The following is a 17,308-nucleotide window of genomic DNA, read 5'->3' as shown; positions in this document are numbered from 1 at the left end:
CAAGCCCCAGGAACCAACCCCTGGAAGCTTCTTTCTTCTTCTAGCAACATCCTCTCTTGGGTTGTGTCCCCACATGGCCCTGGTTCCCACGAAGGGGGGGGACCTCACCGGCTCCCCTGCAGAGCAGCCCTCTGGGTTCAAGCTGCATTCAAATGGGTCCCACTACTGCTGCGAGACAAACCCCACACCATGAGCGCATCATTGTACGCCACAGCAAATAGCTCGTAATTTATGCTTACAGAATAGCTGAAATGTAGTTAAAAGTGTTGGATACATCAGTGAAAAAAACTGCTCTGGTTCTCCAGTTTGCCAGTGCTCAGCTAGTAATGTTCAGAGTGCTCTACTTAATACAATAACTATGAATTAACTTAAAATGGGTCATTCTACCACAATAAAGTAGAAGAGATTTTCAAAAGGAAAAGGAAATGCTAACTGACAGATGCCACTGAAAATCTTCCCCATTAATCTTTATTTTGGCTTTGTACACATTTGATATTGCTGTTGGTGAATTTTGCAAAAAGTATTTGTACTTAAATAAGGTTATAGAAGTTAATATGAAGGAATAAACCTATATTTTTCAGCATAAGTACAAATAATATTTTTTCATTTCTTGATTAAAGTGTTATAGAATTGAAGAAAATGTTATTTTCAAGAAAATAATGCTAATGCTATGCTCCAAGTAGAATGATACATAATGCAGTAGGAAAGACAATAAGAAAGAAGTGATTCATACGTATCCACCACAATTCACTGATAGGCTTTTTTTTTTTACCCAGTATAGTGTCTAATGGGCACAATAACTGGAATATGAACAAAAAGCCATTTTCACTTCCAATACACTTTACACTGATGTCTTTGTGATTTAAGGACCATTCTTAATCCATTTTCACAGGCCTTTACCTTAATGCAACAAAATGAAAGTGACCTCAGGGACATTTTCTCCTCTCCATCATAGACAATACAGGCAAACTACGTGTACTCCAAAATATGAAGGTTGTTGCTCTTAAATGGGACTGTCTCAGAGCACAGAGACACTTTACAGCCACTGAGGTATAACTACATATTTACTTTCCCAGCAGTGTAATTTGCTACACTGTGATTGGTGCTACAACTATGGTTTACAAAATCATAGCACAATCATTTAATGTAGTTCAATTTGCAAAACCCTCTCTGGCAATTGGCTAATAATAATTGACTCATAATCTGAGCATTCTCAATAATCACTGTATTATCATTTTTTCAATTACTTTGCAGTTAAGTGCAAATTTCTTATCTCTGAATGCGTCTACTTGAACTTAGAAATGATCACCTTTGACAGTTACAAAAACAACACGTTAGCTTTTCTTTCTCTTGCAGTGAAACATAGCAATTTCCAATGTGACATAATAATAAAGAAATCTAATTGGCATCCAAATGTGAGGCACTGTCAAGAGAAAGTAGTATTTAAAATTTTCTTCAAACAACTGCCATTGAAAAAGCAATGTTATATTCAATCATGTAAAGAGCAACACGCAGAAAAAAATGTATGCTGTCTTTCAATTAAAATTACATATTTCAGTCATACAAAAGAACACATGAGTTTGTCAAACTATTTCACTCACTGTAGAAAAAAAATGGAGGAAAAAGGGAATGTAGGAAAAAACCCAAAACTATTAATAATAATTTCAGAAACATCTATTTCAATTTTTGTTTTACATAAACTTATGTGAGTATGTTTTCATAACTACTACAAAGCTGAAACAAAAAAATATTTTATCCAAAAATTATATATTTTCTGCAATCTTAGAAAACTCAAAAGAAGCTATTTCAGATCGAACCCTTTTTAGGTGGTTTGTTACCCGATATAAAACCCAATCTTATTCAAAAGCTGTGTTTAAAAGATACATGTTTTTCATCTTTAAAGAAAACCTTAATACATTTTTTTTGCTTTTTATATGACAGCCCTTTGAAAGGACTGAGGCAGAGCTCAGGAGTTTCACACTCGTATCTACTATCTCTATCTAGAAATAATTAAGTAATTATTGTCACCCAGTAGTTTCCTGGGAAACAGGAATTGGTTGTGAGCGCCAACTAAGCAAGCATGGGAGACACAACTGCTGTTTACATCCCCATCTCTCCCAGGACTGGTATATATGTTTAAATAAAACAAATTACCCTTGCCCACCAAACTTGCATCGCTGATTTCCCCTTCTCTGAAAAACTGAATTGCAAAACCCTACATAGGTGCTGTGGTGTGGCAGAAAGGAGACACAGATACCAAAAATCACACCATGTATGAGTGTACGAGTTCACTCCATTTCTGCTTTTGGGAGAAGACCAGCCTCCAAATAGCCAATGAAATATTTTCCCTCTGACCTCAGAGGAAGGAGGACCATGCCCTGCTTCTCACAATCAGTTTCTGGGATTAAAAATGAAGAATGTATTCAGCCCTGCTGGAAATTACAGCAGAGGTGTTAATGAATGAATGAACAGGCACAACGACTAAGGTCCCCTGCTCAGCTTTTAAAAATCAACGTGCTACCAGCAAGCAATGCCATCTCTACATCTTTGTCTACATGGCTGTCTGCCATTTGGTACACTGAAGTTATTAGCAAGTAGCAGTGAGGGATGGCAGAGATTTTGGTGTTTGGTCAATGTTCTGACAAAGGTTATCAAACAGGTCAGGAGATTTTCACGGACAAAGTGTCTGCATGGTGATAAGCAGTGTGATGGAAATAGTGAGACAGAAAAAATCATTCTCTTGTCACCCAGGATAATGTTAGAGACATCCTTGTGTAGTTTTACTGTCACGGGATAAGTGATAAATTATGTATATGGCACATCATCATGCTGATTTTGCAGAGGGCATCATGAAGGTGAAATGCATACCTTCTGCTCATGAATGTCAATCTAACTCAAGTTTTGGAGGTGGATACTGCTGTCAGACTGCTACAAAACAAAAAGGACAGAAGACAGGCTGTCTGGGTGCTTGCCATGAATGAGGACTGAACAGAACTTCACTGTTGGAAAACGCAACAGAGATGCAAAAATACCCCACTTTGTGGGGTAACAGAGTTGATTTCGAAAGCTTTCCTTCAAGGCTGGGGCACATCAAATTCTCCAAGCATTGGAAAGAAGAAACAAGCCATCACTAGGCTAGACTCTGATACCAAATCATGAGGTTAAAAATCAGTAATAGAAAACACACTGTTGGATCTGGTTTCTCAAATGTACTACCTGGATATCCTGTCCTTCCAGGATTTTTCCAGTCCAAGGGCTTGACACCTCCTCAAACCAGCAACAATGCTCTATCTCCTCCTTGTTTGGCAGAGATTGGTTGTATTTCACACACTGGAACATAATAAATGCTTCTGCAGTTGTGTAACATGTAAATAATTAACAAATGCTGATGACACAAAATAGAAAGCAAATATAAGCAACTCTCTATAGAGGTTTGTTTATCTTCTGACATATGGATGCATAAATACATGCACGTATCTTTACCCCAAATATCAAGAAGCAGTAAGTCCCTATTGTATTTTTGAAAGTGTGTGTGCTTTGATTTGATTCTAGTTCCAAGATAGTTTCTCACACACCAATAATTGTCATTACATGACATAGCAGTAAATCAGTCTGGCCATTCCAATATTTTTAAGCAAATTTATGGATTCTTGACTGAAAAGTAAAACATTTCATCACAGAGAAGTTGCTGTCAGATGGCACGAATGCAGGTGCTGATATCTGCTTTTGGCACAGATAAGAACACAATACTACCACCCCAATAGCACCCCTATGCCACTCCAGGTACCTGCTGCCTGCGATTGGCAGCTGTAACGGAAACCCAAAAGTCAGCTCTGAATGTGACTGTAGGTCACATGCTGCAGCCTGAGATGTTACTGGCCATAAGGGACCCATACACAGAGCTTTACGACTTAATACTACATTGACTATACAACTTGAAAATACACATCCAAGGACTGAAGCTAGAAGAAACATTTATGTTAGAGGGAAAAGGAACCAAAGATGAATATTGGGGATACCACAAAAGGACAGCTCTAGAAAGTCTGTAAAATATGCTTGGGAGTTGGGCTTGATTTAACTTTTGACATTAACAGGAGCTGCTGGCATCGTTTGATACTATATTCTGAGCAATCAAACATGTAAGTGTTGTATATATGATGCCAGATTTCCCTTAAGAGCTTCATCTGATATGTGTCACTCATATGAAGGATTTCATAAAGGCATTGCATATTGAGCTGTACAGACCCGTGAATGCATTATCATTGGCAAAAGGTCAGCTTTTTCTTCTTTTTATTTCCTACGCTATTTCTGAAAGAGCAGAACAACCATTTTACTAATGTCAGGACATGTTCTACAGCTAGGTGTTACTATGATAGAAAACATTTCTTCTACCCATTGCTACAAATAAAAATGTTTTACCCCTCAATCAGGAAATGCTCAGAAGATTACATGAGGCACGGACAGTCTTCACATGGCTCTGTGGTCCTTCAAACATAACAGCAGTTCTAAAATCACCTTCTCAAAACACCATATCAGCTTTGATTCTGTCATGCAATGTACAAAAGATATATCCAGAGTTAGAAAATGTGACAACATCTGTTTGCCCACCGAACAAAACCATTATAGTTCACGGTAGAAGAAAAGGTGTTGGTTCACGGTACAAACTGATCTGCCTGCAAGAAAGCGGTTGTAAAAGACTGAGCAGTAGAACTGGAGCTCTAACTAAACGTAACTAAAATTATGCTAACTGTGGTATTGAGACAGTGAATATGAACCCTGATCAATGAGAGAAATATGTTTCTTCCACTATAAGAACATGTTTCTTTCTGTTAGAAGGGGGGGGGGGGGGGGAAGGGGAAAAAAAGAAAAGAACAGCTTGAAAGCAAATGCCTTCCAATGGATCTCCAAGATTTAAATAACGTGGTATTGCCTGAAGTTTGCACTCCTCCATTACAGCCCTTTACAAGAATGAAAGAAGTTCAGTTGGTTGGGAGTAGAAGTGAAATAGAAGCAGCATTTAGATCCTCAAGCAAAAGTTTGTGTTTCTCCTCTGCCTTACTTGTATAACATCATGGAAATTAGAGTGAGAAAAGGACAGTGGGTTGCTTATTTGTTTGGAGGATGCTGTTTAAGAAACAGGCAGTATCTGTCATCACCGTGAGGGAGGAATAATGACATCAGCTAACTTTATGTTTCTGTGAGCAGTATTTCTTTTGAATTGAGGTTTTGTAACACTTACTCATTTTTAACTCAAACAATTTACCAAAATTCAGGATCCTAACAGTTGTTTTGATTAGGAAGAGGAGATCACGATGAAGCCAAGTAATTTTTGGATGAAATCATGTTTACTTACATAGGACGTATGAAGTTCTGTTTCCCTGATCAGAGGATCAAACACTAGAGCCTGTCACTACTCACAGCTTGAAGCCTTGCCCAGCCCACAAACAGACAAAGCAGACTTTCTCTCCACTGGCACAAACTCAATGACAGGTCCCTCTACTTTTTGCTCCCTATCACGCTCCAGTTTTGTGATGTACCTTGCTTTTCTCACATGTTATTTCAACACAACCCCTCCCTTCCTCTTAAACTTGCTAAGATGAAAACCAAAGCTCCTTTGGACTGCACATGCTTTCATTTTGAGTGAAGTCTCCCATGCCTGTATTTTACACCAGTTGCTCACTCCAGCTTTTCTGAGCTCATAAGTTTAAAATTGTAACGGAGATTATATGGGATGAAAAAGTTCAAATCATCTCCCAGAGCATGTTTTCAGTGTTCTAGCTGGAACAGCCATCCCCCAGATAAAACACCTCAAGTAAGCAAGATTTCAGACAACATAGAAAAAGCTATCATCAGAGCACCACCAGAGTAACAGTTCAGGAAAGGAAGACACTAACAGAGTTAAATCCAGATAGGAAGTTCAGTCTGTTAAGTGCTTTTATTGAAAAGGGTAAAAAAAACCCCAACAACAACAAAACCAAACAAAACCCCAACAAACCCAAACAAAAAAACCCCACAAAACACACTATTAGTGGAGGAAGAACAGTCATAGAAAAGCATAGTCAAACTGGTACTCAAGACACCCTCCTTTGAGTCCTGTGTACTAATGTACTAATGGGGGGGTTGGGTATATCTCACCTCCCTAACAAACATCTGGCCAGCCTTCTCTTTAACACGTCCAGAGAAGGAGCCCAGAGCCCTTCTGAGGGATCTGTTCCCGTTTTACAGTACATTTTCCTAAACTCCAACCTGAATTTCTCCCGCATTAACCTGATGTTTTGCTGTTCTGACCCAAGTATAAAAGAACAATTAGCTGCCACTCTCTGCACAAAACCTGTTGCAAAGTGGGATACTGTTATACTGTCTATTTGCTCTTCTTTATATTAAAGATAATCACTTCTTTCAGCGTGCATTCTATGCTTTCTAAACTCTCCCTTGAGTTACCTCCAATTTTTCCACATCTTTATTAAACAACGAAATACGTGTTTTTACAAGAGCACCACATTGCTGACCTATATTCAGCTGTTGCCCGCTCCAAGGTCTTTTCCTGCCATTCCTGCAGCCTGGGCAGTTACTATTCTCCATTTTTCACTCCCACTTGCCCCTTATCTTCCCTAGGTATACGACTTTGAAAAGCTGGACCTGGTCTTGTTGAGTTAGTACTTTCTTTCAAATTAACAAGGCCCTTTTGAATTCCAGTTTTGTCTTCCATTGTCCTTACAGTGTAACAGTTTGATGTCCTCTGTGCATTTGCCCAACAGAACCACCATTTCATTACCTGAGTCCTTAATGAAAATACTGAATAGAAATGAGCTGGGTTAGCCCCACTTTAAATGCCCTCTCACTCTGGCAGTGAACTACAACTAGTTTTGAATGGTTTCCACTCCATTGTCTGCAGTATTTTCATGTTGGACATATCTCCCTGTGTAGTATATAAAGATATCATTAGAAAAAAGTCAAAAGCTTAATAGAAGTCAAATTATGTATCTTCCCTATGTACTGTGTCTATTATCCTGCCCAAGAAAGAAATCGGATTAGTTTGACATGATTTGTTCTTCACAAACCCACAGGGTTTTTTTTAATCACTTCATCATCTTCTGCAGCTGATAAATTGCCTGTTTAATAATTTGTCCCAAAACCTTTCCTGGGCTAAGTGCTCCTGAATTTCTCTAGATCAGTCCATTTTTCGTCCTTTTTTCCACCCGAAATTTTTAAGTGATAACTTTGTGAAACTCAACCTATTAATAAAACTTATTCCACAAAAAAAGATAAACATAACTAATGTCTCAGAAAGTGATCTGCAAATAAAGAAAAATACCATTTATCTGAACGATCCCAGGAGTTTCACAAAGGACAACTCATCTGGTGAAATTGCCAGAAAGCAGGAACAACTGGGACTGCTTATTTTAGTAAGAATATGAATCAGAGGGCACATACTGGAAGGATACAAATGAGCGCACAGCATAAAGAAGTTAAGCCAAATGCTCCAGTTAATCCTCCAGTGATGCAAAACAAGCAAGTGAGCAACAAAACTGAAAGGCACACTTTTAAATGATAAAAAACCCCCACGTTCTTCTCGTTTTAAAAGGACAGTGTATGGACTCCTGTAAAGTGTTGCCAACAGTAAATAGTGAGGGAAAATGCCTAGCAGAGAGGATTAGACATTTCAGTAGATAAGAGCCAGAAGCAAATGCCACCCCCTCCACAGAGGATCTGCAAGGCACCAGTTTGCCTTCTTGAACCTAAACCAAGAGCACGGCCACAGGGAATTGCTACAGCGATTAACTCCAGGGTCTCAGCACTGCTCTTGGTGCCCACGTGCTGATCATGCCCACCACCAGCTCACTCTCCCAGCACGTTCCCACACTTGTGCTTCTGCCAATGATAGCTGGCTACATTCTTCTTCCCCTCTCCCCCTGCTTTCTAATAGTTTCTCTACCGTTTTGCAGCCACATAACACCTGATCAGCCTCAATCACTCTGCAGTAAGTACTTGCTCCAGGACCAGAATTTTAAGTGACATGACCGGCCCCTGCAGAGCGCTGTGGTTAAAACTTGCCAAATTTTCCCTTGCTTACAGCTTCTGCATCTGGTCTGTTACTCACATTTTCGTGCATTCACTTCCACAACTCGCTTGGCCTTTTCTCCTCCTTCAAAATCATCCTCTTCACTGAAAAACTGAGGTGAAGGACCCATTTAGCCTGGGACCACACATCAAACTACCATACTGCTCACCTCCCTCTTTCTCCATAGCAGTCCACTTTTTTGTATGATTAAACCTAAACAACTTTACAGCCTTTTGTTTTAATATCTTTGCAAAGTCCACCTCGGCCCAACTTTTATTTGTATTCCCACTTTAGCCCTATACTCCTTACCCACCAAGACAGATTTACTGCACACTGTTCAAAGTTTGCTCTGAAGACAGAATTATTCATTTCCTTAGGGCTTTTTACAGCACCTGTCGGGATAATATTAGCACTTCATAAATGTTAGAGGTGTTGTAAAATAAATGCCATTTGTTTGAGGAGGGGGGACTTCCTTCCCACAGACACTTCTAGGCAAAGAACTGAGGCAAAGAAAATAATGCCAACATTGCACATGAATTTTGTGTACCCAAATGAGACACCTCACACCTAACTTTTTGAACCAGCTAACGCAATGTTGTAGTTATCTGTTCAAAGCACATCTACCACTGACTTTATCTGCAGCTACAAGTCAGCACTTCTGCAAATCAGACCCCAGGGTCCATAATGATGATCGCACGTGCAATCACAAGAAAAGTGCTTAGTTCACACAACTTGTTCCATAAAAATACACTGACAAAGGCTCTGAGCAAACCCAGCTCTCCAGTGCACCATTAAGGTGAGCCTTCATTGGGAAGGCAGCATCTCATTGCCCTCTGCAACCCAGACCGCTGGTCCACTTAGCATGCCCTTGCTTCGTTCTTTTCACTGTACCCTCATTCCTCTTTTTTTTTTTTTTATTATCTGCCCCAAGAAACAGCTTGCAACTCACGTCCATTATTCATCCTTCCCACTCTGGTGCTTCCCTCCAGTTTGCGGTTGTGTAATTAAAGGCCATTTCCTAACCACATGCACACAGAGAACTGCATCAAGGTTGCACAAGTATTCTGAGAGCCTGACTTTGCAAATTTAATGTCCTTTCTAAGTCTGTGGTCACATATGCCTATGGTACAGCAGAATTAATAAATAATCATGCTTTCCATTTTTTTACTTGGTGTCTTACAAGAACCATGGAAAGAACACCACACAACCCATGCCCTCTCTTTCTCTCACCTTTTCCTTTGCATGCATACACCTCCAGGCTATGTGGGTTGCAACCTGAGAAAGAGAAGGCAGAGCACAAGGCTGCTACGGAGTGGCATGGCCTTTGTGGGTGGGACCAAGATCCAGACACTTCTCCACACACCCTCCTTTCCATGCTCAGCAGCAGCAATTCTTTCCTTCCCCCTCAGGATAAGGAGCACAAGATGTGCAGGACATACATGACAGACTGCAGCCCAAGCCACCGCGTGCAGGGCTGCAGGGTCCCAAATGGACCAGAAACTATCTACATCATGGAGGAAAAGTGCCACTTGTATAGTGCCATTACGTTCAGTGATACCTGTATGGGAAATACTCTTCACATTCACTACCACAAAATGTTCTCTTCTCTGCTGCTACAAAATACTAAATTAGCAGGGAGAAAGAGCAAAGAGGAATTTTTAAAAAGGCAGGGACAATTAAGAGAAAAAATGGGGGAGAAATGAACAAGAGTTAAACTTGTGTAGCTAGCATTTTACACCCAAGCTTTTAGCGCAAAAAATAAAATTGCACTGCATGGAGCGCAAAGACTCATTACTAAGATTGCATGTCGCTGGGACCTTCACGGGGGGGGAATGTGATAGGCAGTTTGGACTTCGACTGCAGTTAAATGTGCCCATCAGTGATTCAGATCATTTTGTTTGATAAGCAGCCATGGGTGTCTGCCGAAGAGAGACACTGCAGTTTGTGTTTGTTGTGTTGTTTCCAGTACATTGACCTAACATCAATGTACTGCAGACAGTTAATATATTTAGAGATTTGCAGAATGATGAGATTTAATCTTTTCAGTGCCCCAGTTCTAGGTAGAAAGGCACGTGTGGGAGCAACTAGTTTTTTCAAAAAATACCACAGATTGTGGTGTTAAGGTTTAAGTGCAGATTTCAGTTATTCAAAGTGGATTTATTTTGCTAGAGGAAGGGGGATTTCTCCTGTTAGCTACCAATAGAGCCTGTGCCCTTGAAAGATTAATGTTTGCCCAAGGAATTTTTATGTTCCTCAGCTGGAGGCTTTGCTGTCACACCACTGCTTCTGAAGTTCACTTGCCACGGTCAGCTCGAGGCCTGGAGCACTCGGCATGTAGTAGAGCTGATGCCCCCACGCTCCCAGCAGTCGCACAGGATCCCAGTCTCCATCCAGATCGTGCTCATCCAGCCGCCGCTGAGCAATGCAACCTGTCTGGGAGCTGCGGTGTGCGCTGCAGCCCTGCAACATTCCTCTCTGGCATCAGGGGTCCCTCACAAAATTCAGCTGGTGTTAGGATTTCCCTGTTTACAACAGATCTCACACTGATAAACCCAGTGAGGATTGTTTCTCCAAGAAGCTGACTGGCTGGTGACTATAGTGGTAGATTATATTACCTGGGTAACACTGTTCTGAAAACACTAATTAAAAGGGCTATTTATTTTGGGAAAGTAAGGATCTTACGAGCCACGTTATTTAGATGAAGCAGCTGAGGAGCCTGAGCTAGGCAGCCTACCCACAGTCACACTGTAACTGCAGCCTGGTGCTCTGAAGTTTGTGTCTTCTCTAGGTTTTGCTCTTCTTGAACATAGCCTTTAGTTAGCAAAAAGGTATTTTACTGCTCACTGGAAGGATATATGATTACTCAGCAACTTGCATCACTGCATGTTTTTACTGTTTATTTCAGCTGTGCAAGTTACAAAAGCCATTGCTTTTGGCAAGTCAATAAAAAAAGCTCCCATTGTTCACAGGTTCAGCCCCCGCGTCTGTCAAATCTATTAGAAGATAGATTCTGTCATTTACAGCACTTTTCATCTTGTGTAGCCCTAACCACCAGCAGCTGGATTGAGATTGCCTTTTCAGAGTTCACAAGGGACTTTTACTGCTGTCAGAGCTGAGCAAGACTTAAAAACTAATTCTCAAAGCAAGATTTATTGGAGGGCTAGCATCTGGTGACAAATGTTGAAGGAATAACAAAATCCTTTGTATTGTGGGGTTTCTTGACCTGCCTGTTTATTAATGTTCATCTTTCCTCATAACTCAAAAGCGCAGCTTTGTGCTTCTGATGCACCCTTACGGAAACAAAATAAAATTATGCTGCTGCTCCTGCTTGTCCACATCAGAAAAAATCAGCTCAGTAAAACATTAGTGCGGAAGTTGCCAATAACTACATTTGTTTGCTTTCCCTGTTCAAACTCAACTAACGAATCTCTACCAGCTCCATGAAAGAACTGACATGTCTTCCAGGAGTTAACAGATGACATATTTCTAGTTTTTCTTCATTTCTATTTAAAAAGCTCTGACTTCTGTCATCGATAGGGACACCATGCAAGAGTCTGCAACCACTGTCATTTCTGTGCAAGTTCAAAATGCAAGTGAGGGACCCTGGTCTGCCACGCGTGCTGGAGGTTTGCTGTTGCTAGCAACGAAGGTTTTTCCCCGAATCTTTTCCAGCCCCAGTGTGCCAAAAGAAAAACTGCAAGCGACTGTTCCTGGCTGCCCTTATTCAGGCAAAATTCCCAATGCATTAAGAAGAGTTTTCTGCAAGATGGCGTATTTGGAGTCCGAAAAATGGTTAAAATCTGCTCCTTCACTTATACTTACTAGTTTCCTGTATACGCATTCAGATGTTCGCACCTGGTTCCCAATGTGCAAGAGCTTAGTCTAAGGTGACACCGGCACTCAGGAGCCAGAGGAGTGTATGGGAGTAGTACTTCACGTAGCCTACCCTCTTCCTCACAGGACTGCTTGCTACCTCGTCATCTGGGCCCTGGCCTCAGCAGCCAGTTCCACCCTCCTCGACTCCAATGACCGAATTGAGAAGACAAAGCTAAATCAGATCTTCTCAAACCAGCTAATAGGAAAAACATTCTGTTGTGCTTCACCAATCTTGAAGTCCCTCTTGTTCTGTGAATATCGTACTGGGAATAATTAATCAAAATAATATCCCAGATCCAATCACAATTAATCCCTTTGTATAACACAGGCACATAGTGAAAGCTTCCATTATCTCTGTGTTCTTACATCAATATCAGCCAGAATTGTATCACTGCAGCACTTCAGTTCTGACTAGCTCACTGCTAACTGTGACTCTTAATTGGCTGCAATATTGCTGCTTGCCAGGTTTCCAATTTGTATGGGAATCAAATTTGTATTTGTATCGGAGCGTTAGGCATAATATTCCTCTAGCAATCACCTTAGTGATACAGTCATTCCCCTCTGTTACAGAAGCAAGTAGCACAATATTTATATAAAAAAACCAAAAAACACACACACAAAAAATACCCCACAACCAAAACCTAAACATTAATCAAAACTAATCAGAATTCCCACCCATTCTATGTAGATGGCTATCACCCATACTCATGTGTTTCTGTGAGCATCTCCCAGAGTAATTTATTGGTTGGAACCTTCTTAGAGGCAGCTAATTCTAAAGTAAACCACATATAATACTTAGGGAAATAAAACGTACATTGCAACCAGAACCTGATTCAAGAAAATAATATTATTCCCCACCAGGAACTGAAAAGAACAGACATATCAGTAGAAACAAACACAATCTGAATTTCAAAACCTTGTTACAGGTTATTTTCAGGCAACCTGTTCTACAAAGACTTGCAGATATATCTGATTTATGCCCTGAAATTAATCCTACTGTTTTCAAAAGATGATATTGCAGCACCAGAGCCCTCTCTCAGGCCAGTTTGCAGAGGGACTCACTGTAAAGCTAAGCACTAGTTCAAGGTTTTGCAATACTGATTCCTCAGGTTAGGAAATCAGACATGTGGTTTGGGGCAGCACCATTATACACTGGGGTCTCTGGATGCACTTATACAAAATACAGTGTAACAAGTCTCCAGTCCTGGTCTTTGAGAGAAATAAGCAGATCTCAACTCAGAAATAAGACTGAGATCCAATTGCTTAATTGTATAGTGGTATAAGCAAGCCTTCCCCAACACACTTATAAATCCCTAATAATAAAGGAGTTGAATTATTTGTAGTAATTATGAACAATTCATTATGAGCTAGCAAATAAGTTTTAAAAAACTCCACCTCATTGGCCACTACAAGGAAATTTGTCAACACAAAGAAATAAATTCATCAAAAATTATCCCATATGAGTTATCTGGGTAGCCCTGGTAAATATATAACCTCTTCTCAATTTTATTAGCTGCTGCCCAGCTCTCACACACAAAATGCCAGTGATTGCATGTGCAATAAATATTAATGGTTCATAAATTAGATAGCATTATTCTTCTTGACATAACACCATTTTGCAAGGCCCCACGGAAAAGGTACAGGGAGTTTGTTGAGCAAGCTCTGATAGAAGAAAAATATGCCTTTGTTTTCGCTTTTAAAAGCATTTGTCAGGATTTATAGGGTATATCCAGAAGGCAATTAAGGCGACATTTTACAGAAAGCTACCATATGCCCTCAAATAACAAAGAGCAATAAAAGGAAAGTGTGATCTGTGAAAACAATTTGATTTATTGAATTACATTTATAAAATGTAGATACTTTCAGTCTAAACAATTTGTACAGGAGGAGCTTATGTATAAAGATAACCCAGAATCTTCATAAGGACTAAGCTGCATTGTTCATATTACAGCAGTGCATTGCTACCAAGGCTTCATTTTTGGGTGCTAAAAGCAAGACGGGCTCTGTCCCCTCAAATGCCACTTCCTAGAAGACAGCAGCACCGGGGCATAGACACAAGCCAGAACAAGGCAGCGCACTGGGGTGTCTGCTGCCACGCAGGCATTACTGCTAAGGAGAATTTCAAGGCTAGCCTAGCAGGCATGCAACAGACCCACCCTCCTAGATTTACAAGGAACTTTGCCCACCCCTGGCAAGAAACATAAGTAGTAGTGAAGCAGGAGGGTGAGAGACTGGCACCATCTTCAAGGCAGAAACAAGAGTTAACAGCTGATACCCTCGTGGGGCAGGCCTGCAAGGGTCTTAAAAAGTGAAGAATGACAGCTTTTAGAGGGGAGGAAAGTAAGTGCTGGAGAGATGCAAGAAGAGCGGTGAAGTGCTTAAATTAACAAGGAAAGAAATTAATCTCAGTAGCAGCATTTTAAATAAATATAAATGGAGTGTGAGTGTTCTCCTAGGTAGCTCCAAACATTAGGTGATGAAACCTGAATCAGAATTTTAGTTGTGCATGCACAGAGATGCTGCTGCACAGAACGGAACAGCGAAGTACAGACACCCTGAAAGTAGGATGTGAGAACAAGGGACACACTGAAACCACACTCACGATGCAGCCTGGGCCATGACAAAGACAGTGGGGGGGGGGGTGTCTTGTCTTCAGTGCCTGGAAAAGAAAAAAGTGAGAAAGTGACCTTTAGCAAGGAAAGGGCAAAAGACTGAATTTTGTTAACTGAATTTCCACAAAGAGTTGTCCAAAATGCTACAACCTTAGCTTGCATTTGCTAAGTGTGCATAGATCCCTGAATCTCAGTTCATATATGAGATTTCCAGAGATGCACAGCAGAAGAAAAAAGGAAAATGTAGTTAGATCTCCAGCAAAGGTCTGTCACTGCTAAAGGCATTTCAGTTCAGAAATAAGGATAAACTGGGAAGTATCTACAATAAGACACCAGAAAACAGTTCATTAAGCTTTAGGGTAAAATAAGATGTGATGGAGAGAGGAAAATGGACTGAAGAGTGGCTGGTTTATTTTAAGGTATAGGAGATTACAGTGAGATCACATTTTCTGTGGAGGAGCCTGCAAAATTATACTGGTTAAGAAAAAGGGTATGGAAGGAATTGCTAACTGAGAAGCCTGAGGGACTGGGGAGCATATAAAGTGTGCTAAAGTGGGTTTTTTAGTCACTCAAAAAGTAAGCTTAGAGTTGCTAAGTAAAGAGGACAGACTTTTCTGATGGTACAGGTAGACTGAAACTTTGCAACTCGGTCAAGAGAAACGCTGAGTTCTCTGCAACTCTGTTGTCAGGAAGGACCAAACTGGGTCCCTGTGGAAGGACCAAGTCACCAGCAAATACGTTTGATGCATACAGTTTATAAGCTGTCCATTCCTCATTCGAGATGGGACTTGAACTGGCTGAGAAGGCAGTGGTTTGAGTTAATATAGAGAAATACAGATAGGGAAATACTGCTTCTTTCTCCTTCCCTCTGTCTGTAGCACACACGTAATATAGGATGGCATTTGCTTTGTCTCTCACAAATATTGATTCACAACAGACGAGCTGAGTTGGGTATCAGCACACTTGGGAATGTGTAAGCAAAAACAATTTCTCACCTTGGGGAATCAGGGGGGGATATTGGGTGCAGAAAACATACAGTGACAGTGAACACACAGAGGTACAGAGCTGAAGGACACCCCATATATCCAAGCTGAGCTCACAAGCACATCCCCAACACTAGCAGATACTTATGGAGGACACAACACATTTTCCCCATTATTTGAAGGACTTCCGGTTGCTGTAGTCAGTGAAGTAGGAGTTCCTGGCCTCATCCTTTCCTAGGGGGTTAACGAGAAGGCCTCCGCTGAGCAAGTATCTGCGGAGACACTAAGGAGCAGAAAGATGTTGCGCATACAGTAGTACAAAACTACAGGATATTCACATGTTTAGTTTTTACAAAGTAAAGCTATTTCTTCCGCTCACTTAATTTCTTTATAGCATTTCAGAAACCTGTGAGACTGAAAAAGATACTACCAGGTCTGATGAAAGGAGATATTAAGTAACCCTAAATACTAGTTATTTGGATTTTGTTTAGTTTCAGGTACTTGACAGTAAGTGACAGAGCTCTCCTGGGGGCTCCATTTCTACAGTTTTACCATCACTCCAAACTGGGCTCCAGTGCTGTACCTTAGCAGTTGATTCCTTTATAAATAGAATATTTCCATTTGAATTCCCTACCTGGGTCGAAAGAGTCACGTATTGAGAATCCAAAGAATCCCATGTGCTCCTGTCATTTTTTACGATCAGCAGAAAATACAATCTCTACATTGAAAGTAAAGGATATAAAAGTGCAGAACACCTGCTTGCTGCAACCGCAACTGCCTTGCTCTGAACTGATGAAACGTGGCAATATTCAGTAATTTATAGAGCAACAAAGACAAAACAGTAGGAGGTTGCACTTCCATGACCAACAGGCCAATAAAACAAAAGGGGGCGGGGGGGGAGAATGTGATTTGAGGTAGTCAGACCAAAATTGACACAGATATTTCTGCTTCCTGCAGTAAATAAAACATGCTGTGTCAGCTGGAAAAAAAGCACTCCAGCAACGCTGTCCATCTTAAAAGAAAGGTAGTGGTGACGGAAGGTCATCTGCCACAGCTGCAGCATGTTTAATGTGAAGTTTGTTCCTCAGAAGGAGCCGGTACCGAGACAGTCAGGGTCCGGCTAGCCACAGGAACTGGTCCCCACAACAGCCTTGCCAGCAGCTCAATGGCAGAGCTTGCAGCTGGACTTGAGAGAAACAAGATTCAAACCACTATTTCAGAAAGCTACAGGGAGCTGCTTCCTCATATCACAGCACCATATTTCTAAGCTATGGACTGAAAAAGAAAAGAATTAACTTTCTAATGTACCCATGTTACCCTGATGATTTCATCGTCTTTACCTCCTCTGCCCTGCAAATGGAAGGATTATTTTTTTCCCCACACTAAGCACTGTTGTTTTACGTCTAGAAATGCTTTCCATCCCACAGCCTGGAGATAAGTCAACAGATTTTAGAGAGTTTCACCATTACACAAAAGCTGGACAACAAGTCACTATCCGCTTTGTTCAAGGAAAAATTTCAACACCAGCGCATGCAATTTCAGCATAAAGAAAAAAAAAACATATTAATACAGCAAATCCCTTATGGTTTCTTCCAGCCAACAGAAGAGAGACCTTGAGCCACACGACCTGTTCCACCACATCAGCCAGAAAGGTGCTTATTTCTCACAGTCAAGGAATAACAAATTACCAGAGAGCAACAAGCTGGCATCAAACTGCCCAGCCTTTCCTGCAGCCAGGACCTCACTACTCCACATATGGAATGTATTGTCCAAAC

The sequence above is a fragment of the Balearica regulorum genome, chromosome 7, assembly GCF_011004875.1.
Source record: "Balearica regulorum gibbericeps isolate bBalReg1 chromosome 7, bBalReg1.pri, whole genome shotgun sequence".
NCBI lineage: Eukaryota > Metazoa > Chordata > Aves > Gruiformes > Gruidae > Balearica > Balearica regulorum.
This window is presented reverse-complemented; position numbering follows the sequence as displayed.